The sequence below is a fragment of the Gallus gallus genome, chromosome 1 (genome assembly GCF_016699485.2).
Source record: "Gallus gallus isolate bGalGal1 chromosome 1, bGalGal1.mat.broiler.GRCg7b, whole genome shotgun sequence".
NCBI classification, from domain to species: Eukaryota; Metazoa; Chordata; class Aves; order Galliformes; family Phasianidae; genus Gallus; species Gallus gallus.
In genome coordinates this window covers 52,517,833-52,545,563 of record NC_052532.1, presented here as the reverse complement: position 1 = coordinate 52,545,563, position 27,731 = coordinate 52,517,833, and the positions used below count along the sequence as shown (strand labels likewise).

The window sequence follows — 27,731 nt, the reverse complement described above, 5'->3', positions numbered from 1 at the left end:
TTTCAGTCAGCAGAGTGTAGCTGAGCTCTGACCAGCTGATCGCAAAGACAAAAACACTACCTGAGATGTGACCCTTGCATGGGTGCAGGCAATCCCTTCATCTCCTGCCTCCTGCCTAAAAAACAGCCCTAAAGCTGACATCCAGCTGAAAGCTGCCTCTACCCACCAGACGCACACATACTCCTGAAGCCAAGACTCAAAGGTAGGAGGGAGAAAAAACTCAAAGACTAATGTATGTTGCAGTATATACATACTTCTGTGCATTCACACTCATTCTCAATCTCAGTATCACCCGATCAGTGAATGATCTGGTTAAAGATACAAAAGGAACCCTCAGCAAGTTTGTTGATGGCATGAAGCTGGGAGGAGTGGCTGACACACCAGAAGGCTGTGTGACATTCAGTGAGATACGGAGAGGATGGAGAGTTGGGTGGGGAGGAGGATGAGGAACCTGATGAGGTTCAACAAAAGCAAGTGTAGAGACCTTCACCTGGGGAGGAATAACCACACACGTTGGGTGACCTGCTGGAAAGGAGCTCTGCAGAGAAGGACCTGAGTGGCCCGGTGGTCAGCAGGTTGGCCATGATCCAGCAGTGTGCCCTTGTGGCCCAGAAGGCCAGTGACAACCTGGGGCGCATTACAAAGAGTGTGGCCAGCAGGTTGAGGGAGCTGACCGCAAAAGGTAAGAGGTTCTGTATGAACATGAAGAATAACTTCTTTGCTTTGAGTGTGACAGAGCACTGGGAAAAGCTGCCCATGGTTCTTGTGAAGTCTCCCTCTCTGGAGACTCACCCATTCGGATGCTTTCCTGTGGAACCTAGTGCAGGGAACCCGCTTTAGCAGGGAATTGGACTAGGTGATCCCCAGAAATCCCTTCTAACCCACACAACTCTCTGACTCTGTCATTCTGAGTAATCTTTTATTATTATTATTTTTTAATTAAAGATAAGTGTAAAGCCCTGCTACTGTGGCCGAGGGGGTGGCCTCTTGCAAGGTGGCTGAGGGTCCTGGTCGCTGTTGGCCCTCCTCTTAGGGGGTCTCTGGACCCTCTCAGGCGAGTGGCCAGGAGAGGAGGGGCTGCTGCCTTGGGCAGAGGGACCTGCTGCTGCCTCCTGCTCCACCTCCTCATTGAGCTCCTCCACTTCCCTCGCCATGTGTGCAGCGGGGGCATGACTGGGACCCACAAGAATGTCAGCCACTGCTGTGCGGGTCTGCTCCTCAATGTTGGGACATGCAGGGAGTCTGGGCCCCGATGTGAGGTTCAATTCTGGAGAGGCTGTGGGGCCAGGAGCGGCCACAGGGCTGTCCTCCTGCCCTCTGGCTGCAAAGCCCTCCTCCTGCCCTCCTGACACAAGGGTGCCCTGCAGACCCAGCAGTCTGTGTGCCTCCTCACTGCACTGGTGCACAATGGTGTCGACAAGCTCCTGGATGAATGTCTCTGTTCTGTTCTCCAGGACAGGCTGCATCAGCTCCATCAGCCACTCGCTGTCTGGCCCGATGTCACACAGGGCATTCAGGATGTAGGCCTCCACTGCCATTGCTTGCCACCAGTGTGAGTGGAAGATGGCTCGCAGCTCTCGGCGCAGCCAGGGAAGCACAGGGTCTAGGATCTGCTGGTGATGCCTGAACAGCTCTGCCCAGATGTCAAGCAGGAGACCGCCCACTGTAGGCTCCTCCTCATCCTCCTGACTCTCTGCCTCCTCATTCTCCTGATCCTCTCCCTCCTCATCCTCCTCCTCATCTGACCACAGTGAAGGGGGTGGTGAAGAGGATAGTGAAGAACTTGAGCTGCTGAAACTGGGAGCTACAGCTTCCTGGAAGCAGGCAGGTACAGGTGGTGCTGGAGGCCAGATGATGAAGTTCAGGTCCTCATCATCATCCCACGCAGCAACCTTGACCTCTTCCATGACCCTCCTGCAGAGAGGGCAGCTCTCCTGCTGCTTGCCCCACCGCAGAATGCAGCCGAGGCAGAACTCGTGATGGCATGGCACCACATAGGCAATGTCCTTGCTCACATCACGGCAGATGGGACATACCCATTCCTCCTCTGCTGCCATGCTTCTCACTCTGTGGCCTGCTGGGGAGTGAAGATGAAGAGCTGCTCCTCTTTTGCAGCACCACAGGGGTAAATGTTGCACACTGCAAAGATAGAGGCCACGGTCAGTCAGTGTCCCAGGGACAGGGGACAGAAAAACCCATGTTCCTCAGCAGGACACCCTCTAGGCCCTATTCTGAGGCCCGCCCATGCTCTGTGCCTTCAGAGGACCCTTCAAGCTGTGGCCCTGGCCCTGGCAGCTCCCCATCTCTCAGTACTCGCTCCATTGCCACCCTGAGGGACATGTTCCTACCCAGCTCACCTCTGCTGCTGTGTGTGCTGAGCCAGGCAGACCAGGGAAATGCAGGTGATGGCTGTAGGGACAGGCAGTGAGAGTCACTGCCAGCAGTGCCCAAAGCACAGCCCAGCACCCAAGACAAATTCTCACTCCACCTCCAACCTCACACACGCGCTCAGTAGGAGTCCATGCACGAGACTGACTGGGCCAGGCTCTGCCCGCACCCAAAGCTGAGCAGTGAGGGTGCTGCCATCACAGTGCCTCGCTCAGTGGCATCACAGCCTGTTACTTAATGATGTCACTGACCACCAGACCCTTACTCAGCCATGGCAGTTTTCTGCTTCATCTTCAGGAATTCTTATTCTGAGAGTAGGAGGGCTCTTCTGCTTACGGAAGTCTTCTTAAATTTCTGCCAGCTCTCTTCCATTTCTTTGTCCCCCAGTATTGTTTTCCAGGGGATCCCATCCCGTATGTCTTTAAACAGCCAGACTTCCTCTTTCCTGAAGCCAAGATTCCTGACACTTGCCCTTTTCCAGGCCTATGTTCTCTGAAATCATGGAATCCCCTTGGACATGTTTGCTGCAGCCCAGGCTGCATCCAATTTTACTCCCTTCAGTGATCTCCTCCTCACTGGTGAGCACCAGGTCCAGCAACACGTCACCTCTGCTTGGTCTGTCTAAAACGTGGACCAGAAAGTTATCATCAACACACTCCAGTGGTCTGCATAGCTTGCAGCCCTACGTATTCTTTTCCCATCAGATATCCGAGTTTTTTTCAGTCCCCTATCAGGATGCAACCTACAATATGGTGCCTCCTGTAGCAGATGAGAGAAGACCTCCTCAACAGCTCCTCTGGATCAGGTGGCTGTAGCAGACCCCAACTACTAGTTGTCCTTTATTTGTCTGGTCCCCAGTTTTAACCCACATCTCTCAACCGAGTCACAGGTCATCACACCATGTCACACAGACCCCACCCCAGGTGCAGACAGTTCCTCTCAGCATGTGTAGCTGTGTTAGTATGGAGACAGCAATATTGCCATTGTATGGAAAGTAGTGGTCCATTATCATGAGGAGAACAGACTGGAAAATTACTGACTTTACTACTTTTGTATATAAAGATTATGCAGATCATTTTGTGCTTGTGTGTGATCTGTGGGAACCCACCTGGCATCCAGGTTTGCAACCCTGAAATAAATAGGCAGTGTCTCTCCTGAGTTTGTTATGAGTGACTTATTGCACACTTCGTGGTGAATTTTCTTTTAGGACAACAAAACCAGAAAAAACAAACAAACAACAACAAAAATCATGGTTTGGCTTTTGGGGGGGCCATTTATGCACTAGAAACAAGAACATTGGAACAAAGCTAAAAAGCTCAAAATTTAGATTTCCTTTAACTGAAAATAATGTGTTCGTACATCACGTAAAAAATTGGGCCAAGAGCTTTCCCCATGTGGGGCTTGCCCCCAAACCCCTATGCTCCATGTTTTAGCTTAGTGCTGTGGAAACAATAACACTACTGGTCTGGGAGGTACTGTGCCACCTTCCTGGTACATGGTCACCATAGCACGACCAAGGCCCGAGCAGCACCGGGGCACTCAGAGCATCACTGTGATTCTAAGGATGGCTTTGACTTCATTGTGCTGGTATGTCCTGCAATGGTCAAACACTTCCCCTAGTCTACTCCTATTAGATAGGTAGTCACTTATGCCTGCTGATAATTTACAGTTCTGAAATCAGATTTTGTTTGGTTGGGTCCCCAGACACCAGAAGGACTCCTGTGCAATCTAACATGTTGAAGGCTATTTTTAGTCAGGACAACTTACTTCCCAGGCTTTTGATTGGGTTTAAAGATGTCTTTCAGGACTTGGATGTCGCTGAATCCAAGCAGGTTTCCCTAAGAAGCAGTACAGTCCTCTTTTACAATACCCATCCTTTAAAACATATATTGTTGCTACCAGCATTGTCAGAGTTCTGACAATAAATCTGATTCTCCTATTTCTTGTACGGTTTATTTTTACACTCCTGGGGTAATGGCTACATTTTTGTGTTGCTTGAAATAATGGCCAGCAGACAGATAAACAAATATAAAGTGGGACCTCCAGGTCCTGCCACAGTGTAACAAATATCCGTATTTCTCTTGCTCCTTTTTCCTGTTCACTCTTTCTCTTTTCCCCCCTATGCGCAACTTCTCTTCCTCCTCTGTTTACCCTACAACAATGATGTTCCAATTCCTTGTCTCACATCTAGTAAATTTTTTTTCCCCTGAAGGGTGGAGAATGATAGAATGAGGAAAAGTGGTGAGGAACTCTCCATTTTGTCCCTCCCCTACTTATTCTTGCATCTCTGGCACATTTTCTGATGTTTACACATGCTGGGTGTTGGGGGTGTTTCTACTGTACCTGTGGCCCCATTCTCAGATGCTCTGTGCTTTGAAGTCAGATATGGTTAGGAAAGGAAAAAAAGAAATAAGATGACTTGCTAGCTCTCATGGTGTGTGTCTGCCACCTACACCGTTGGGACCCATATGGTAAAAAGATTTTAGTCTGCTTTCTTGTCTGCTTACCAGTAACCCCTTTCCCCAAAATAAAATTTCCTGCTTTGAAGCATTCATCATCTTGTCAAGAGCTAAATTAGATAGCTTTGGAAATTACAGTTTGGAAAGTCCAAAATCTGACCTCATTTTCATGTAGATGGATGAGAGAAATTCATAATCTCCATTTACATTGTACTCTAAATCTCACTGAAAACAACAAGAATCCTTAAATTCAGTAAAAGCTTCAGAAATTGTATGTTATTCGAGATTGCATGAGCAAGACCAGCAGATGATTTTCTGGCAGTCAGAACAACAACAAAAACTTCAAGGGAAAAAAGGCATTTGCTGCTCTGCCTTTATTCTCAGAAACACTATTAAATGCCTTCTCAGACAATCTCAACAAAATTTGCACCGCTAGTTCTCTTAGTTTCACCCCTGCTCCCTAGAGCTTTCTACCCATTTCTCCATAATGATGAACACAGATACTCAGAAGTACACATCTGATGCAACTACAGTTCTAATAAAAGTAGGATACTCAAAAACTATCTTTTCACACAAAGAATTTTTTTTTCTTCTCTGAAACAAACTATGCTTCAAGAACTTCTTCCATCATTTTGAATATACCCTATAGCATCACACCATCACGGTCTCACCTAAAAGAGCATGCTCACATTCAGATTTTAAAGCCAGGCATACTACAGATATGCTTCACATTACAAATACTCCTTCCATGATAGCTTTGCCAATTCCTGTGCAACATCAGCAACCATTTCTGAAGGAGTGATAATCAGAGAAAAACCTTGTTTTCAGAGTCTGGCAAGGAGTTTTATATAGTAGGACATCTGTGTTGTACAAGGATGATTTCTTCTGCATCTGTCTTAAAACCTCAGAGTGCCATGGTGATTTTCATTGGTAATTTATTATCAACTTCTTGTCTATTAGAGTGCCTATGGATTTCACCAACCTCAACTTTCTAGCTATTATCGTCAACAGTACAAAAGAAATGCATTTTACTATGCTCAGAACTCCCTGAAACAACCTTGATCCCAAATCAAGCAACAAAAAAAGAATACAAGGTGGGTGTGACAGAGAGCACTAAATAGCAGCAGGTTGTGTTACAGAAATAAATAGAAACAAACGAACAAAAACCAGATTCTTAGATTTATAGAATCATCAGGGATCCTATAATAGATACACTGAAATGAATGAATTGCTACCTTGTTCAAATTGGTGTGAAATCCGTAGAGGTGAAGTTAAACACCAAAAAGCTCAACAGATTCATACAGTATGGAAGAATGGAAGGATCCAGCTATGAATGAAAGGATATTTCTAACAAAACATCCTTGACTTTTCTGATCACCGAACATTGTTTGTGTGCTAACACTCATCACTCATAGACTCAACAGATGTCCACCAGCCGTTTCCTTTCATTTTGCCTCTTACTTAAATTTCTATTCCAAAATGCAAACAGCTTTCTTCTCTCCCTTTCTTACTTCACGGCTGCACTCCCCATTTTCCATTTTCCTCATATATTATCCACTACTTTCTCCATTTAAGAGTTCAATGCAATTAGATCAATTGGAAAGCAATTGTTTCTACTCTATGGTTCAGTTTGGGCTTCAGTGCTCACCACATCTGACAAAGAGACAGGTACAAAGTTTTCTGTACTTTCCAGCATTGTACAGAGTGGTTGTATTCTTTATTAGACAAACTGAGAAGCTTCATTAATTTTTTTTCATTGAATTTGATTGGACATGGAGCCTGTTTAAAGACCATACATTTATAAACAAATTTTGTGCTGGAATTTAGTGAGTGTTACATGCCATCAACTGCATTTAATGGAGTCTCATGAGTGTGAGCAGGTCCATAACCTATTAATTAAAAACTGTGTTTCGCAAAGGGACCTGAAGGATGGCAACAGTATCTGATACAGAATTAAAACTAAGTCCTTGTGGCTTTGTTTCCTGCTTGTAGTGATAAAATAGAACAATCAGAACATTCAATACAAATCTATCAGTCTATGGGAAAAGACACATGTTTTGTGCAAGCCTGGAAAATGTTAATCTATTTGTGAGCAGTGTTACAAATATTCTTTTTCACATAATGAATCCTTTGGTGGCAGAGCTAGTTTAAGTGATTTACATCCTGCCAAAAGTTATTCTTCTTTTTCCATCCATTCTACCATATGCGTGGGCCTGCTTTAAAGATTTGGGAAATCATCTATTTAGCACACATACACAACCCCCACCCCCGCCCAAACTTCTCATAAGTGTTTGCTTTCTTTTAAACAAGATTATACCAATTTAGCGCATTTTAGATCAGAGCACTGGCAAGGGGTTGGTTAGTGCCAGGAGGGCACTGAGGGAAGAAGCTCAAGGGCAGCAAAATCTTAAGCACTATTTCATAGGGAATGCTGCCACATGAAAAGTTACTGTGAATACTTCCAGAACATATTGTTTAATTAACTGCTTTAAAAGCAACAATTGGAAACACCTGCTGACTCTGTACTTAGAAAAAATAGATTTAAATCTTATCAAAGTGAATTGACTATGTACAATGCTGTCCATCAGCAAACAGTCCGTAATTTGGCACAAAACTCTGCCAAAATCATCTGCCTTGAAGTTTCAGTCATATGTATTATACTTTTTTATTTCACTTGATTTCAATAGTGAACAAAAGTGCATGCACCCATTTCAAAGGAAAGACTAAGATCACTGACTTTGGTTTTCATTAAACCCAGAAGTGATCAGATGTCATTTCAGAGCCTATTTTCATTCCAGGATATTTATAATCCATTGCTGTAGATAACCATTCTAACTTTTAATGTCTTGGTCTTCAAATCTTTTAAATATGAGACTGTCAGTTCTGATTCTGCAGTAAGATCCTAGCTTTGATCAAGGCAAACTTGAGCCATTGTGATCACTACCCAAAAGAATTCTTTTGCATACAATATTTTCCTTGTAGAATACATATCAGAAGTTGTGCCTGTGTTGCCACCAAGCCTGTGAACATTTTGGACAAATTATTTAATGTTACTTAGCCTTTATCTTTGGCAGATTTTTTACATGGAAAAAGCAAGCAATTAAGCCTGCTTTGTCTTTGGATATTTTGTCATGGAGCTGCTGAGCATGGGATACATTTCTAATTGCCTGCTTAGGCCATTCACCTAAATTATGTCAGAGCTGATTTAATTATCCCTAAAAGCTCCTCTCAAGATGAAATTCCTGCCTAGCCTTAAATATCTCTCCATATAAAGCATGCCTAGATTTTCTTTGCTGCTCTTAAAATAATACAAAACTGAGTTTTAACATTTTTCACTGTAGAGATGGTTCTCACTCTTTCATAGCAGGAAGGCAAAGTGTACCACAGTCCTGTCATAATAGTCATTTCCCCTAGCAGTATGGATAACCCCCAAGAGTATTCTCCATCCCGTCTTTCACATTGGCATCCTCATTGCTGAAAATCCCTATTACTCTGAAATTGCTTGACTCATTACTGCTTTCTAAAGAGTGAAACTGAACAAGATTTTTGCCCCCTGCAGTAAGTCACTGAGCATTTGTGAAAAATGAAAAAAAAAACACACATGCATTTTGGTGCAAATATCTTTCTGCTCAGAAAAGTTGCTACGGTACAGGTGTAATATAGCTACTTGCCATAGAATGTATCACATTCTCCCCTACCAGTTAAATTATATGCTTTCTCTAGGGAACTTCAACTAACACGCAGAATATGAACTTCAAGCAACCATACTTTCCTTCTCACAATGCATTTTTATGGCTATTGATGTAAGGCAGCACCAAAAATGGTGGCTATACAGACATACATACAGATGTAGATTTATAGGTACTTCTCTTTCAGGAGCTTTGGTATGTTTTTCTACAGAATCAACATTTTTTTCAGATCAAAATATTGATGCACACACATCTGTCAAAAACTATATTTGAAATAGAGTCCCAACGGAAATATTTCAGACAGCTGAATTTTGAGTCATTTTTGCTGAATACTTGTCTTCAGTCACTTTCAAACTACACCAAATCTTTGCCTGTGGTTTGCTCTTCTTTCTGGTGCTCAATGCATGAGACAATTTTAGGGTTATTTGAAGCTTCTTACGTGTGATGCAAGATGGTCCTAAAACTGACATACAAATGTGTTCTCAAGGAAATTGTGGATCTAAGTACTCTTTAAACAGCTTTATCTTCTATACCCTTAAAATGCCTGCCATATATGCCCCTACTATCCGCTTAGGATTTGCCAAAAGTGAAGGGGAAATTTGATAGGTTGCTTATACCTTTTAAGATGTCTAATACCTACTATAATGCAAAAGTTAAGAATTTTGTACCAAAGTACTTTGTATACCAGAGGACATTTCTGCTCTCTTGTCTCTCAGATAAGCTAACAATTTGACATTTATTTCTAAATGTCAGCAAGACCAGAATTAATGAGATGAGTTGTGGAACTTGTTTTTCTGGCGGGTAGGGAACAAGAGTGGCTGGTTTAAGACACAAGTATGCAAAGAAGGTGAAAAATTTGCAGTTATTAAGGAGATGAGAAGCTGTATTTTTCTATTGTTGTCTCTCTGTGTTAGGTGAAGGACACAAAGCAGCAAAAAGTTCAGACTTAGCTAGCTAAATCAGAAGCTAAATGTATGTTTGTAAAGCGATGACTGTCTCATACAGGAAACACTGAGAGTTGATACTCAGCCCCTAGACATGAAGATAGAAGGAGTTAACAGGGAGCTGTGGCTGACATTCCCGTAGAAGTAGAGGCACAGTCCTTCACTGAATATTCCCTAAAGACAAACAGAAAGTGCAGAATAGAGGGCATCCATTTTGCATTTCAGAGGCAGAGGAAAACTGAGATAGCTCCAGATCTATGCTGTAAAAGGAAGAGCCAGCTTCAGTCAAATACTGCTTCCTGAAATGCTCTAAAACTAGCTTTTGCTAAGCAAGTTCAGCAACCAGTAAAATCACTGTAGTTTCAAGAAGCTACAGAAGCCTTGTAACAGATCTTTGAGGAATGTGTTCAAGACAAATCTTGGACATAAGAATTCAGTTTGCAAGCAAATGCACTTAAACCTAATCAATTCAGATAATTTCTTCCCTTAGACACAGTTCAGCTGATGCAGCTCACACTGAGGTTCATTTGGAAAGCCCAAAGGTTGGAGCACACCTCTGAGTTTCAGGAGGCTCTATAGGACCTGACACTGCAGGGATCTGGGCATTCTTGCTAGCAAACACCAAATGGGGCTCCTCCTCGATGGTAAGAGGAAAAGAGGTGCTCAGCAGACTCTGCCAGATCCAGGCTGTCCCTTCCTCCACCTATTTTATTTTTATTAAATTCATTTGCCTCTCATACAAACACAGCCTACTTCTAGCTTAGCTCTACTTTCACAGGCTTCTAAAAATGGTTTTAAGTGGAGCTGTTACTGCACTGTAATTGAGAGAGTCATTCTAGGACTCCTCTAGAAATTCTCGCAATAGCTCCCAAATTAATTTCCTTAATCATCTCTCTTTTAGTCTTCTTATTTAATCTGTTTACTCTATCTCTTCTCCATTTTTTCACCTTGTTTTCAGTCTTTTCTTTACTGTGTCTCACATCCCTCACCACCATGTTCAAAGGAACAACACTGACCATAGACACTTCTTCCCATGGAGGAATGTAGGACTTGAAGTAAAAGACTGTGCTGATCTTTGCCTTACTTTTTTAAATTTAATCTAATTCCATTTTCTTTTATTGTTTTTATTTTCTTTTGATTTGTTTGTCATTCTCCCACTATACTCAATCTTATTCCTTTTCTCCTTCTCGTCTCTAGTCCTGCTTATCCTCTTCTTTTCCTTATTCTCCATTTTGTGTTTGTGTGACAAATTCATTGAAAGGGTAACGTGCTGCAGGTCAGTTGAAATCAGGAGAATTTTTATTTTATATTGTCACTACAGTTTTGCACAACACAAGTTAATGTAGCATTGTGGTTGTGATGATATTGCTGAGCTTGAAAATGGCATTTCAGTTCTAAATCACAGTCATGCTTGGTCTCAGTCCAGGGCTGAACTGGTTTTAGATGCTTTTAAAAAAAATCAATCCAGCTGTTTGTACTCTGTTTTTGTTGCTGTTGTTGCTTTTTGTTTGTTTCTTTGTTTGTTTGTTTTTGTTTTGTTTTTAAGTTATCCAATCAGAAGGACAGAAAATGCAATTTTTCACCACTTAAGATATTTTTCACATGCTTTCATCCACAGTAATTCAAACCAACTTTATTTTGAGACACAACCCTTGAAAGTGAATGTACTCCTAAATGATACATTACCTTGTTTGAAGAAATTTGCTTTGGAAATTACAGAGTTATAGACATTAGAGCATTGTGTGCTGAGCATGCACAACACATTATTTTCCTTCTTTGATTTAGACCTCTACCCAGTAATGATTAATGTTCTCAGGCATAGATATTTGCTTATTCACTCATGAAAATTAGAGATGGATCTAAGATCTATTGTATCATCTAGTTCATCTTACCAGCAAAGGCTTGATACCTACACCCTGTATTTGTACATGTAACAGGAGCTGAGAATCACAGAAAGTTCCTCCCTTGAAATTTCTTTTCTGAAACAGAGAAAGTAATTTTAAATCTGAAGCCTACCCCTTCATTTTTAACTTGGCTTTGATATCTAAAACACTTCCTAGGACTTTCTGATATGAATTTCAAGAAACATTAAATATGTGCTCAGCAGATTGGACTATTGCCCAGTCGAGACTCAAACACAGAATCAGAGAATCAGAGAATCAGAGAATGGAGGCACACAGGGGAAACATGGTTCTCATAGGTACCTACAGCATCTCATGCCTACTCGAGGAAAAAAAACAGCTGCTTAGGAAATTTTAAGTATTTTTACCGTTAATAAATAAATAAATAAATAAAAGCTGTTCTTAATCCATCTTTATGATCACAAAATTACAAATATTTCATCAACATTACAAATAAAATTAAAAAAAATCAAGAGAAACTGTGCAAAAGATGTTTAATATTACTGAAAAATATTTCAAACTGGGACTTTTCAGGCTGTCAGCTATGTTGGCAGGGCTGAAGAGCAAACATATTTCTATTACACATGTTTAAAACAAGGTTTGTATCTGTGCAGGAAAAAAATAGATGCTTACAGTTGTGTTAGCTTATCACAATCAGTCTATCATTCTTCAGAAGAAATACTACGAACAAATGATGCAGTTAAAACAAAATTTCAACAGAAACAAACAACAAAATATTTCTTAATTCCCTAACTTGTCAGTCCTGACAGAGCCTATGCAATTTAAAAACAAGCAAAGTTTTTTTCAAAATGACTGGTGGTTTTGGGTGTCTTCAATTTTTATGAGACCATCAGCTGGATCAGAAAGAAGGAAGAGGCGCAAGTTTGAAAAGTGGGCTTTTTTTAAGTGTGTCAAACTGGAGATTGCAAAAGCAGATTCACAGAATCAACATTTGTTTTTGAAAACATGTCCTAATTGTATCACGAAGATGTAGGAAGTGGCATGGCTAGTATGATGCAACATAAACAGTACGCTGGTATTTCTCATCTGTTTGAAAAATACTACTTCTGTTCAAAAAATACTTCATGCATTTGAATGGAAGTGAAATGAACACTTAGATATGGCCTGCAGATCAGGAGTTATTCTTTCTCTAGCTCATTTCTGTCAAAAAAAAAAACAAAAACAAAAACAAAAACAAAACAAGAACAAAAAACACCAAAACTATTTGACATATAATTATTTCTGTGAGCTCTCCATAGCAAGACTCAATCTTCATGTTTACTATGTTCTCCAAAAATTAGCACAGAGTGCAAATATCTTCCTCTAAATAATTTTAAAGCATTTTCAAAGCAGAACATGCTACTGAAAGTGCATGTTGTCATAATATGGATTTTTTTTGCAATTAAGTAGTTTCTAAAATGCAATTTGACAGTGTCCCTTTAATCCTATTACATCTTGTTCTCTCTCTGTCAGCTAATTAGAATGTTTGGCCCTTGTCATTCTCATAAAATCCATTTAAACATTTATAGTGCCTTATTCTTCCTTCCCATGATCTCACTATAATCATCTTGACTCATCTGTAAATATATAAAGCTGTTAGAAACTCAGATATATACGTGGTGTGTATATCCTCTTAATCTGTGTACATAAGTAAGAATACGCTGATGTATTGAAGTGGCTGAAAATTGTCTTTTAAGTGCTCCATACATGACAGACAGCCTTTTCAAGGCAGAGGAATTTCCATGAAACAACATCTCATGGTATTCAGAATGTACTGTGATTTTAAAACAATGTTTTTGTTCTTTTTTTAAAGGTGTGCATTATATTTGTAGTGTTTCTTCTATGGTATCTTTTAAGCGTATTAGCTGGGAGTTATGATCATTATGAAATGATGTCTCATGCTCTCAGTCTCTCTATGAGCTAAACAACAGATTGGATTGGGGGCATTTAAAATCACTTCACGGTTGGCCAAAATCACTGATACTGCAGTCAGCAGTGGTCGCAAAGTGGGATGGATGCTGTCTCCTTTCAGAAATCTCACCTTTATGCTCTGCCTTAAAAGGAGCCTGCTAGACTTTTTGGGGGCTGAAGCACTTAACAAGAAATATTAGTGATTAATGCTCTAGTACTGTGGTCTGGTACGTGAGGCGTACCAAGATAGAAAGCCCCTTTACTGTGCTTATGTCATGACAACCTTTCCTGATAATTGCAGTGGGCTTTCAGCAGAATGAAGCATGTGACACAACTGCAGAAGGCAAAGTGACCCATGGCAAAGAACCTTTAAATCAAGGCTTTTTTTCTACCAGCTCATATTTTTCAACTTCTTCAAAGACTCAGTCAAAGGTAGTATTTCCCAGAGACCCTCTCAAGAGAAACAGTGCTTAAAACGGTTGCATTTATATCCTGTGTAAATGATTGCAATTGTATTTTATGGTGTTTGTTGTTGTTTAGGCTTTGTTGTTTGCTTTGTTTTGTTTTGTTTTGATTTCTGGAAGGTTCCCTACTTCTCTGCTTCAGAGAATCTCTATATGATTGCAGGCTTCTTGACCTTGCAGTCCAAGTAATAATCCTCAGCTGGCACTATCACATTTATTACTCTCTCATGTATTTATATCACAGCTGCTGAAGCTTCAGGATATTACTGCAGTACCAATAATAAATATTAATATTTCTATAGCAACCAATTGCTCTTAATTACTTTCACCACAGGAACCAGGTGAAAGAGGAGCAAAGCTCTGAAGAAGTGAAATCCTTAATCAATGCAGTATTTTCAAAGGAGAGTTGTAACACAGAAGGAACTGGAAATTTGCCAACAAAGGAGGCATCTGAAAGAGAAGATAAATATTTAGCCATTGAGATCTGTTAAAGTACAAAACATCATCTATTATTCAGATTCAAAATTATGTTATTTAAATATTGTCACAGCTGTCATACAAACAGGACTATGAAAGCAAATTACAAGGTAAGTGTGAGACGCGTACCTAAGCTTTAACTTATTTCCTCTTCCCTTAAAATGGGGCTGCCATTGAAACACTTTTTGGACTGTTGCTAAATTATTATGCTTTTCATACTATACTTATAACTTCATCGCAGTTCCAAATGTGAACATTGGGAAAACTGAAAAAAAGGATGTCTCCAAAATGAGACCTTGAAGCAAATTTTGTGCAAAAGTCCTGGCTTTAACCTTGAGCTCCCTATAAATGGAAGAAAAAGTGATTAAAGACAAAAGAGAAGTGGTTGAGGTCACTGGCAGAGACAGAAGATGGGATCATACAGAATATGCGTGCAGAGGCTTCAACTAAGGAAGCTTTGTACTAATGGTGTCCATAGCTAACATAGCTCCCTGACCTGCCCATGACAGCATCACAGTCTGGTGATGAAGGAGAGAGGAGAGAGTTGTGGAGACCCCCAGAGGCTTTTACAAACCTTTCTGTTCTAAGAGGATTTGGGAATAACAAGTCCACTTGTGAACATACCAAGAGAAAGGGAGGAGAACACATAGAGCCAGACTTCCCTTCCTCTGGCTTCCCAACAAAATTGCCAGTTACCTGCCACCTGGTTGCTCACCTTTCCCTCCCCTCCCTTTCCCTCTCCTCCCCTTCCCTTTCCCTCCCCTCCCCTTCCCTTCCCTTCCCTTCCCTTCCCTTCCCTTCCCTTCCCTTCCCTTCCCTTCCCTTCCCTTCCGCATACCATTGGTACAGACAAAGAATGAACATCCCAGCTCCAGCCTGTACGGGAGAGATTTCTGGACAAGTCCTCTGACAGTATGTACACAGAATTAAAACCACTTCCAAAGACTTTCCAGTGCTGCAAAGCTTGGCTGTGCTTCCCATGAGTCTGAAGGTGTTTGTTTTTGGAGCTTTGACTGTCAATGGGAATAAAGGACAGCTGTGGAGAAGTCTGGGTTTTTGTAGCAAGCATTTGGCCACTAGAGAGGAAAATGTTGATGAAGGCTGTAAACAACACCAGAAATGTGCTGTAAGTTCTTAAAAGGGTACAGAAAAGTTTGGGGTTTTGTTCTGGAAAGGATGCAAGGTTTACAAAAAAGGAAAATCTGCTTTCATAACCACTGCAGTGCAGAGGGGTAGGTAAAATCAGCACTGCCTGGGAGAGAAACTCTAGTGTGGGATTTATCTGAGATTGGCAATCATATAAAGGTGAAATATCACCATAGAGAGAGCTGTTGCTTCTCTGTCATAATCTTTAAGAATTCTTCAGTAGTTATGGATGAAAGTCCTTACTCAATCTTTCTCAGGTAAAAAACACCAGTGAGAGTATATGGATGTGGGATGGAGTGGCTAGAGAATATGGAAAGCTCTAGTGGGAGGCTGTTTAAAAAAAAGAAAGAAACAAAGAAAGAAATGGAACTATTGTTTCTCAGCTATCTGTCAAGATAAGGTTTCTAAAAATGACAGCTTCCTTCCAGCCCATTAGTAGGCAATGGTCAGAAAGCTCAGCTGAAAGGTGTGCTTTGGCTGCTTGACTTGAACAGTCTGGGGTCCTTGCCCCTGAGGCTGGTGACTGGTTGTTTCAGCTGTGTTTGCAGAAGTCCCACATCTTTTGCATCACTGTGCTTCTCCTGGCTGGCACTTCATCGGTTCAACTTAAAAGGTTTGTTTGATGATCACCAAGTGTTTGGTTATTAAAAACAAGCTGTCAGCCTCACAGCCTACCACTATGATGTATAATTAAATACATCTTATCTTCTGTTTCCAAAACACTGTTACAATAATGTCAAGTTGTGATAATCTAGTGAGAGGCGTCGGGGAGCAAAGGAAGTCAGGAGCGTGGGATGTCTCTGCAGCACCACCATGCTCATCAGCTGGAGGAGTGATGGCCAAGTGCCCACCTCCAGGAGAAGGAGCAGCGACAGCAGGCCAAGTTGAAGCAGGAAGAAAATGTTGGATTTTGTGTGGGAGAAGGGGAAGAGAAGGATGACAGAGGGTAGAATTCCTGCCATTTACAGGAATTACATTACACCACTGATATTTCAAGAAGTTATAAGAAAGATGTTTTTGTGTAAGGGAATAAGTGGTCTACAGCACCTGTGTGAAGAGTCTTTCACACAAAGTAAAAGCCTTTTCCTTGCTTTATCACGCACACTGCCCATGACTTTCTGTCCAGTCCTACTCCTTCATCAAGATGGAATTTGTTCACAATTCCATTGGCTATCAAGTCACTTGAAGGGTTGGATGTAGTACAATTTATGGCAAAAATAAATGAGGAAGAAACACAAAGGCTTAGAATCTTAGAATCATTTGAAGTGAAAGGGACTTTTAAAGGTTGTCTAGTTCAGCTCCTCTGCAATGAACAGGGATACCTACATCTGGATCAGGGTGCTCAGAGCCCCTCCAGTTTGACCTTGAACGTCCCCAGGTATGGGGATCCACCATCTCTCTGGGCAATCTGTTCCAGCGCCTCACCACCCTGACTATATAACAATTCTTCCTTATATCCAACCTAAATACCCTAGAAAATCCAGAAGCCCATCTTTTCCTTCCAAAATGAAATATCTCCCTTCCTCCCTTCTTCAGAGCAGCAATCCCGACTTCCAATCACTGCTATGCAAGACTCAGATCAGAGAACTGCAATACTCATCTTGCTGGGCTGACAGCTTGCTTTTAATAACCAAACATTTGATGATAATGAAACAAATCTTTTGAGTTGAACTGATGAAATGCCAGCCAGGAGGAGCAATGCAAAAGACGTGGGACTTCTGCAAAAGACATGTCCAAAACACACAGCCACCACCAGGGCAAGGACCCCAGCAAGGACCCCAGGCTGCGTTGCACAGTAAATTGAGCCATCAAAGTGTACCTCTGAGCTGAGATTTCCAACCATTGTCTACCAGTGGGCTGTAAGGAAGACTTCCCCTATGGGGAAAAAACAGAAAATCATACAGGACTTACAAAAAGGAGAATTACAAAACACCAGTGAGCTCTGCAGCCATCTCCCTTTTATGTTCGATGCTGTTAAATGTTATTCACAGCATTTTTTATTTATTTATTTTTGCTGTTGTTGTTTTGGACTATTTCTTCCTCATCTAATTTATTACTATTTCATTATATTGTTTGTTAAGCACTGACAGCCTTTGGTTTTTATTGCAGTTATGTGTCTTTGCTTCTCCTGAGCACCTTAATTGCATTAGTTGCTTTGAACAAATCTGTTCTTGGTGCATGGCAGAAAAATGACATCTCTGGATATTTATAAAGTCTCTTTGTATAAATGATTTGGAAGCAGCACATGGCTTTAGAAATTATATCTCAGACTTGCTTTCCATGACCATATGTCAAATGTGAGTAAACAGTTACTGCATATAAGAAACAAAGACAAGAAAGTGAGAGAAACCTCTGTTTGCCATTTAGTGCAGCCTTTAGGGTATTGTGAACAGCTTACTATGCCAGGAACCACCTGAAATAGTTTTGCAGATCTTTTCAGATCAGTTTCTCGTTTTCCTGTCTCCCCTTCAATTTTTTTTCTATGATGAATGAAGCAATTTTTATTTAACTATTTTTTTCCCCTGTCTCCTTTATTCCATTTACCAGTACAGGGCTATGACAAGAGGAAAATTATTCCTGGTCAGAAACAGGATCTCTTTACTCTGATGAGGTCAAAAGCAGTTTAGCTGAAGAGGGAACAGAATCATTTTCAGCACTGTTAGAAAAAGCACATGGACAAGGAGTTGGTTCAACATAATGTCAGGATTTCTTTGCCAGCTCTGGAAAGTGTTTTGCCTTGTCTTGAAGAACTATTTCATTTCCTCCCAAAATGCAAGAGCTTCAGAAACCGTCAAGCATCTTAAGAAGGTACACAAAACTTAAAGCTGACACTCAAGTACCAAGAGAACTGTACGCAACAGCAAGGGCAACTGGAAGTCATGTAGAGTGCCTCTCAGTCTATAATTGCCAAAGGAGTGCTGCCACTGAACAGATACATTATTGGAGCAAGGTAAGAAAAATGAAAGTTGGATCTGGGGTTCTGGCAATAACCATTAGCCCAGGGATAATAATATTCATGCAAAAATTTATCGGGCAGCCATTCCAACGTACTGGTTGTGGCTGGTTTATTGCTTTTAGATTGGTATTCATGTATGTTCTAAAATGAAGAATGAGAATAAGGATTTTGCTTTCAGCTCGCTTCTGCATTATTTTTTCTTATATATTCAAGTGTAATCCTGCACTCATACTTTAATAAAACAGTCTTACCACTTGTATACAAGTTTTATCATTGTTTTTAATTAAGAAATCATCAGACAGTATTTGACAGGCCATTTTCAGCCTGGTTACAAATGTGTTCCTGATTAAATTTCAGGTATATTCAATATCCTGTAAATCAGAGAAGAGTGTTTTCTCTTTTCTATTATTCTTTACTCAACACAGCTGATATGATGACTGCCAATAGCATGTGCTTGGCATAAAATACAGTAATGGTAATGGGGAACTGAAAACTATAACCTATATCTCAGCATGGAGCTCAATTTGGTACCTTCTCCAGCTGGAGAACAGTTAGGAAATTGTTTACTGGCACATCAAGAGGATTTCTTCCTAGCCAGAGAACCAAAAGAGAGTCAGAAGTCAGTGGCACTCTCAGGAAAAGGATTTCATGGTTGGAGAGGAGGAAGGAAAACAAGGCAATATAAATTGAAGCAGAGCAGAGGAATTCAATGTTCTACACTAGTCAGTGGGAGACAGATGTGTTGGTATCTCCTCATTATCCTTTCTTAATAAATCAAATTTCAGTTAGACTGTCTGGGCAACATGGGGTTAGTCTTCGGAAATAGGAGAAGACAAGTGGTTGAAAGATGCCCTGTGCTCTGTCAGCCACTGTAAGGACATTTCCTCAGTCTTCTTCCATGCCGCTAATTGGTTGATGATGTCCAGGTAGATGCCTGAAAACCAAAGAAAGGTACTGGGTAGAAGGGTTGCAGATGACAGTAGCTGTCATAAATATATGTTCTTCGCACTGTATTTTCACCTATACTGGGTTTCACAACACTATTTGAGAAAGCCTGAAGCCTGAGTGGTTCTCACTGCAGTAATTCTGCTGGTCTGGTCAGGATGAATGTTGAAATAATAATAGTTCTACTTAACTGCACTCAGATGACAATCAAATGTATTTACCACCTCCAGTCTAACATTCTGCACCTCTTCACAGATCTTAGTAGGCTCCTAAATAATCCATATTTAAAATAAATGCCACACTACTGTTGACATTGGGTTTTCTGACACCCAGCAGAAAGTAACTTACAAACTGAAAATACAGAACTGATTTCACATTTGCTCACAGAAGCAAAACATGAAATTGCAGGGGATCAGAAACAAAAGTTCTGTGTCCAGAAGAATCTGAAAGGCTGCTTGGAAATGATGATAATGGAAAAGCTAAGTGATGCCAGAAGTCATTACATAGGAGGCTTCCACTCTGTGGTTGCCTTCCTACAGCTTCATTCAGCACTATCCACTGCCTGGTCCTCCCAGATGCCCCAGCTATCTTTCACACTTCTGCAAGCACTGGTTAACATAACACTTTTCTTCTCTGCTGCTTAAGGATGTATATAAAAAGGATGGCTTAATTTACAAAAGACTTGGTAGTGAGGTGTAATATGGAAATAGTGCTGCTTGCAAACTCACTACTAATACTCTGCCCAGCACATTTTGTTTGAACACGCTTTAAATTGTCAACTTTTATTCCTGATTTGTGTGACAGTTATATTTTTCCTCTGATTGAAGTGAAAATAAAGAGAAAAGAAAATCACAGATGGGACAGATAAATCAATTCACATTTTTATTGTGACACATGATTCCAAAATACATACTATTCTGTACTGAAAAAGAATTTTAAAACCCACTGCAAACAGGGTTAAAATTGTAGGGTTATATTTAATTTATTCCACTCTTCTTTCTCTTGCTTATTTGGCTTATTATTGTCCTTTAATCTATCTATCTGATAAGATAAAACTGCATAACAGTGGTAGGTAAACATCTTAGTTTCAAATGACAAAACTCAACTATGTGCGTGGAAGTCTAATCAACAAAACCAAGTCAGAATTCTGTGTTCCCACATATTCATATTAGAAAATGCAGATCTGAACATAATCCAATCATAAAAGAAAGACAGAAGAGAAAAAAAGATACATCCATAAGGTAAAAAATTACTTGTGCATTAGAATTCCAATGTTTCATTTTGAAACGAGTCTTAATGTGCTTATTATTTTAAAAATGTAATCCAAGACAATTATCTAACAGATACACGCCATTAAATTGTATTTTAAAAAATAATAGTAATCTTGCTATATTCCATTAAAAACATATCCTTCATCAAAAATGAAACCATGATCAAAAAAGGACAAAAATCCAAAACAACGTGTAATTTTTTTTTATGAAGCACTTCAGGTGTTTGTTTTCCTTAGCTTCAAGCAAATAAACAACATAAAATCTTGTGAAATGTCTTATGGTACGGACAGTTTTACTTTTGGCCAGCATTTGTTATCAGTGGAACTTAACAACAGAGCTTCTTGAAGGAAAATAAAGTCACTGCAATTACTGGTGGATTAGATAGGATTTACTTTTTCTTAGTTGTACAAATATCATGTGATGCCAACGAAAACTTTCATTTTAAGGCTTCCAACTTTGTTGCTTAAAGTAATTTGAATTGTATGAACTGGGGTTACTTCTTTCATTTTTTATTTCGACTAGAAATTTAACTCTCTACAGAAATTAGATAAAACTGCAGGCAGTGACTCCTAGCTACCCATGGTCAGAAATGCAAGAGCTTTGAGGAATGGCAGTTGGTAACTTCTATCTTAGTCTTTTGGCTTCTGTTAGATCTTAAAACTCTGATGCAGTATTTTGGGTAATGTACAGACTAGGTAGCACAGGACATCTCTAGCAACCACCATCTGCTGCACAGTTTTGATCTCAAGGAGATAAGCACAGGTCAAGTCTCTAATAGTAATATCTTTAAACTTAGAGTACCAGAGATGGACATCATTGCAATGGCATTTGTGATGGGCTCAGACCTTAAATCATCCCTTTCCATTAATATAAAACCAGACTCTTTACTGTCCTCTGGCGGCTTTGAGCTATTCCTGTAGGGCAACAAATGCTATACCAAAGCTGACTGGTGGCCAGTTTAACTAAATTCATAGCTGTTTTCCACTGCCAGAAAGTCACAGTTACTCTGTACCATGATTTACAACTACTGAGAGAAAAGTGTCACAACATTATCAATATTTAACAAGAATGGAATCATTAAGCTCTCATAAGCATGTTCCTAAGGAGACACAGATTGACACGAAGAGGTTCAGGTCCAGTGGCTGCCCTTCCACAGACTGTGGCTCTTGTGTACATAAAATGTCTGACAAGAGTAATGTGCCCTGATATTCTGTGCTATTTCACTGCATCCTGGCACAAAACTGGAGATGGTGTATTGTGGTAAAATACTTAGTTCATCCTTATCTGTAAGGTACATTCTAAGAAATGCAGCTCCAAATTTTCAGATGCTAAGAGAGTTCTTGCATCTTGGATGCTAAGAGAGTTCTAACCAACACCCCAAATTAATAGCAGATCTCAGAGAAATGTTTCCTGAATGACTAACTGCATCACTTCCAAAAATCAGCAGTCCTAGAGATGGTCCATAAGGCTGGGTTATACCTGTCAGCTGCCTTTGGCTCTGATATAGAATGCACTTATCTTGTCCTTCTATTTACTTGTTTCTTTCAGAAACGATGTGTTGCCAGTGTTACTTTAGATTCTATTTTAAACTGTAGATGAGGTCATAATGTTAGGCCATAATTCTTGGTATTGCTTTTTAGCTTAGCACTTCCATCTCTCACAAGCGACAGGACTGCCATTGGTTTTTTTTTTGTTTGTTTGTTTGTTTTTTTTGCCTACTATGACATACTTTGAATTCTGCAGGAAGTCTGCAGAGTAAGAATACATTTGAGGGACTGGCACTTTTGTCACTTAACTGAGAAAGACACTGTTGTACCTGGCATATCCTAGGGCGGTCAAAAGGACTAAATGGAAGCTTCTTCCTTTACATTTGGAACATGGACTACAGCATCTTGTGCTTTAGAACAACCCTTGCAGAACTTTGCTAGTTTATTGCAAATGGTAGAAGAGTTCAACAAGCTAACAGTATCCACAACGCAATATGTTCTGTCTCCAGCACATGGATTCAGAAATGGCAGATGAAGATGATGAAGGCTGATCTCTAGGTGGTGGCTCTTCCATACATAAGAAATCTCTTGTCAGAGAGACCCACCAACCTTTCACATCTGGAATGCTGTAGAATACTCCAGAGATGCCCTTGCTGTTAGCTTCACCCACTAAACCCTACAAACACTATATGTATTCTTGTATTCCTTCTCCAGGGGCTCAGCTTTAAGTTTACACTCTCCACTCCCTTGATTTAAAGGCAGCCAAAATGGCCTAGAGGCAGTGAAGTCTCCTGCTCTGCTGAACACAAGAGCAAATCAATAAATCCATCGTAAGACAGATGTGTCTTCTCAGCAATTCACAAATAAATGCTTTGCTTAATTTATAAAGTCTGTGAGTTTTGAGAGGCACTCTCTGGTATTTGGTAATAGCTCAATTCTCTATTTACCTAATATATTTCAGAGAAGGAATTTACATGCTCTTAAAAAAACAATAATATAGTTTTCTCCTTCTCAAACAAACCATCCACTAATGTTACCAATAGGGCTCTGGGGGATGTGAGCAGGGACAATAAGAAAACAGCTAAAACAAGCATCATAAAATATCCATGCATGCAACATATCTATGTTGACAATGTCTACAGCATGAATGACCTGCCAGTGCTCTCAGGGGTGCTGCTAGTTTCTCTTTGCAAGGCAGTGACAGCAAACGTCGGTAATTCTATCTAAGTGAGAAAAAAGCTTCCAGGAAATGATGGCTAAATATCAAACCAAATATAGACACACTTGTTTTCGAAAAAAAACATAAAAATCAAAAACAAAGAAGAACACATAAAGAAGGAAGAAGGATGCATGCTTTTCAGATGAAATCTTGGATGTGTTTTGAATATTGCTATGCAGAAATGAAAGCACTGTGCTATGGATTTTGTTTGGAAAACAGGTATTTAATGTAGCATCATATTTGGTCACAGAGCTACTCGAAAGTTCTGTCATGTGGAAGTATTTCAGCATGGAAGCTTTGATCTTTCTTCACTATTGACACACCCCCAAAATACTACTTTTCTCAAAGAGCCCACAGTTCTCAAAAGACTTCCTTGTCATGACAAAGATTCTGTGAGACCAATGTGCTTAGAGTACTGAAGGACTCTGATAGATGAGCAGTAGTGAATCTTAGTTATAAGTACGCATGGATGTAAAAGAGGGTGATCATTATTTTGTCAGTGGCTGCAGAACACAAACTCAAAACAACTGCTCAATTTGTCAGAATCACCCTTTCCATATCTGAGTGGATATTCATTATAAAATGTTGCTGCGCTTAGTGCTCCTGATCGGCATAGGAAAGTTTCAGAAAATATTACATTCTGAAGAAATACTGATGCTATTTACTATTTTGTAACCCACTACTCTACTAACCACATCTAGCAGATCTTTTGGAGGGTTCTGGGCATGTAGGAGGTGAAAGTACAAACTGATGTATGATACTGTCTGTTAAATAGTCTTGGAACTGACACAGTCACTCAATGGTGCCAGAAAATGCACTCAGACTTTCACTGGGACATGAAAGCAGATGTCACCCTGCTCACAAGAATGCTTTCAAGAAGGACTGATGGTAAACGCTCTGCCAGAATTTTTTTCATTTGGAAATGCTAACTCTTCATAATCTGCTTCAGAAAGTGGGTTAATTCAGAGGAATGTTAATTTTCTTATACATGTGCAAAGGATTCCCCTGGCTCTTTATTTGTGTCCAGGAATTGAGACACAGTTTGTGGCTGAGTCTTCCTTCACTTCTCCAGTAAAAAAAAATCTTGAATGAAGAGTGGCTCTGAGTCATACTTCTACAGTGCATTGCAGGATCCTCTGCAGACTTTGCCCTCTATTCCCAACCTTACCAATGATCAAGAAAAATGGATGGCTAATAGAACTCTGCCTCCCATGACATCTGCTGTTTCCTTTCTCCAACTTTTCTAGCATGCATCATGGTTTATATTTTGCTGTGTAGGATGCATAATTATAGACTGTAGTGCCAAATGTGCTGCTATTCTGTAAATGCTATTCTGTTGGTTAACTAATGATCATATGATCATTTATGAGAGAAATGAGGTAGATCACTGGTAGAGGAGGATGCAACATTATCACTCCCTTAGCTACTAAAGCCATATATATGAAAACAGAATCTTTTCTCTAAAGAGGGTGGAATAGATCACTTCACAACTGATAATTTCTTTGAAACAGTCATGACAGGTCCACCATGCTGAGCATAGGCCTTTGACATGGATTCCCAAAGGTATCATGATGCCATGCAGCTATTACTAAGAAATGGTGCTTAGAGAGGCAGTGGTTCTCAAACAAGTGTTCCCACAGCTATCTGTGCAGCCAAAAGTAAGGGATGTAGGCCATACACAGTTAAAATAAAAGCACAGTGCAGGAATAAGAAATAAGAAATTTGTGTGGTGGCCCCAAATACAGCTGTAGCATCTTCTGTCAGTACAGTTCGTAACTAGAGCCAAAAGGGTTCAGAGCCTACTCTGCTTAAGTATTAGTAAGTGAGCTTGTATAAGAAGGCTGGGACCACTGCATAGTACCACAGTAGAAATTCATTGAATTCACCTGTTGACAATATCTGAAGAAGTCTTAAAGGTGACAGGCGGAGAGTAGGGAAGAAGCCTTCCCAGTTCTTTGCTACACTTGTTGAAGATAGAGGCATGGTGTTTGCATAGCCTGCATGCTACTTATGGTCCCCTTGTTCGAAAGCTAAAGTTAGAAAGTGAAGGGCAAGCAATGGCACTTCATGCCTGGCAACAGCAACTTCTTTATCTTTGCAGGAGGAGCCCAGGGAGAGGCGAAGAGAGCAAGAAAAATCTGACAAGCAGAGGAACAACGAGAACAGACAAGGAGAAAGTAAGATAGCATGCGGACAGTTTGAGGAGGAGACAAGGTGCAGATAAGGAGCTGCATCTATCTAATAGATATTCTTCCCCTAGTTCTAATGAAAATTGTATCTCCCAGAACCTGTCAGTGGAAACCTAATCCAACTCCAAGGAATATACAGCACTGCTCAAAGCAGAATCTACATGATGACAAGGTCATTTTCATCTCATCAGCTATGAAGCGCAGCCTGGCACCTTCCTCCCCCATCTCTTTCCCCACAGAGATACAGAAGGAGAGAATGAGTTGAATGACAGGTAACATTTGTAAATGCACAGCAGAATCCAGGGACAACTCTCCTTCTGCTGAGGAGAGCTTAACTTTGGTTTTCTCAGGAATAACTGCTCCATTGTTTGGGACTCTACAGGTGATCAAGGTGCTGCGCTGAGTAAACAGCTGCTGGCAATGCAAGGTTTAAAGAGCTGACAGGTAAGCTCTCTTTGCCTATCTTCTGATAACTCTGCCAATGGAAGGCATGTGTTATATTTTGACCTAGTCTCAAAACAGATAATCTTCTGAAGTCCCATCAAATTGAATGATACTGTATAAAAATTGCTTTGGGTATATGAAATGGATGTAATGCATGTGTGTTTGTGGATATTTATATATCTGAAATCCTTTGGCTAGAAAGAAGGGCCCCAGAAGTATATGAAAATATGATTTACCTGTGCTCCAACTTTAATTTCAGAAATCATAGCATAAGAAACAGTGGTCACTTTTCTAGGCATGACTGATCACCTCAGAATCAGGAAGAAATGTTTTCATTTATTTAATCATTTTTATCAGATTGCAAAGTTTGCCAGGTTTGTTATGAATTTATTTCTTCTAATTTACCTATTGACTTTGAACAGAGCGGATAGGTGTTGAGCTATGCTGTTAAAATGGATTTATCTTCACAAAGGAAGGACTTACCAAGATAAGAGTGTTTAAGCACCAGCTAATGCTCAGGAAAAGCAGGTAGGACCACACCCACTCACATCCTGTGTGCGAACACTCATATTCTCAAGTTACTTGATGCTGATAATAGCTGTTGTAAAACATAACCCAGATTTCTAGGATGACAACCTGCTAGCTTTTTAGTGTGTTGTAAGTTTCAATTCTTTCCCTTTCTATCTGGGAGCCCAAACTTAGCTTTAGCTGCTGAGTGTCTCTGGATGATTTTTGGAAGATCTCTGCAGCAAGAGAAAATCTGTATCTCTTAGGAAGACTAACATTTCCAAAGAGGCAAAGCACCCTAATCTTGAATAGCCAGGATAACAGGCAAAGGCTCTACCATTGTCTTTTCCTTCCAGGAGTTCAGTTTTTTTCCCTTGGCCCCTTAAGAGGCCATACTGTAAGTGAACTTACACACATTTTTGTTGGTGCTGACCTCATCTTAGTGATGAGTTCCTGCTTTGGAATTGGACCTGCCTTGTCAGTGTTGCTTTCCTGTGACTGCTGAACTGGTGGCAGTTCCTGGTTACCCTCACTAGGCTTGCTCTGCTTGCCTTGCTCAGGTACTGGAGGATCATGACCTTGTCAGTGAGGCCACTGTCCCTCTGGTAATGCTCCCCCTGCTGCTGGCTCGTGCTTGACAGCCTACAGAACAGCCTGCTCCTGCCTGACATGAACTACACTGAAAGTGCAGAGATGATCTTAAGAAAAAGACTCTCACAAATACTCAAAACTTAGGTGGTAAAAACAAAACACATTTGGTAAACCATTTTTCAGTGAAACATATACTCTACTGCAGCTCTGCAACCACATATTCTTGATGTACCCAGTCAAGGACTCAGGACTTTTGCAGGCTATGCTCTCCCCTAGAAATCTTTGAACCTCTTACTTTCCCACTGTATGCCTACAACCGTGTTCTTGTCATATATGACCATAAACCATTAATGCATAACCTGCAATTGGCTGCTTCCCATTATTAATGACCTCCAGGATCAAGCCTGACATATCAAAGTGCTAACCAGAGTCATGGAGGAGCATTTGGTCTTGGTAACCTGACTGTGGGGGAACAGAGTGGAATATTACATGATTAATCTAGATTATTTATAAACCACACATCTGTAAGTACAGTGTCAATGGAGACATCTGTCTGTCTTGTTCTGTGATTTTACTAAAGAAAAAATGTTCTTGCCAAAGTGGTGAGAAAACAGCTCAGTACAGTAAGGAGATAATGCTTTGTAGTCTTCTGAATTATCTTCTAAAATCCATTTTGATAAGGGGATAAATAGGTCCTAAAAGTCTGAGAAACCCCTAGATAGTCATAGGTTCCCCCAGGAGAT

At 40.5% G+C, this 27,731-nt stretch overlaps 1 long non-coding RNA gene across 11 annotated transcripts in view; it reads left to right on the top strand.

Annotated features, from left to right (window-relative positions):
- The window catches only part of LOC112533490, a 103,103-nt gene extending 75,755 nt beyond the window's left edge, over positions 1–27,348 (top strand). For 9 of the 11 annotated variants that reach the window (XR_005843295.2, XR_005843286.2, XR_005843281.2 and 6 more), the window contains 8 exons: positions 13,594–13,724; positions 14,091–14,343; positions 17,927–18,329; positions 25,359–25,434; positions 25,543–25,718; positions 25,829–25,890; positions 26,313–26,418; positions 26,958–27,348. This is a non-coding gene — a long non-coding RNA (uncharacterized LOC112533490). The remainder of the gene's footprint in view (positions 1–13,593; positions 13,725–14,090; positions 14,344–17,926; positions 18,330–25,358; positions 25,435–25,542; positions 25,719–25,828; positions 25,891–26,312; positions 26,419–26,957) is intronic. The other 2 variants (XR_005843282.2, XR_005843271.2) reach the window with 1 other exon arrangement.
- Positions 27,349–27,731: the final 383 nt, after the last annotated feature.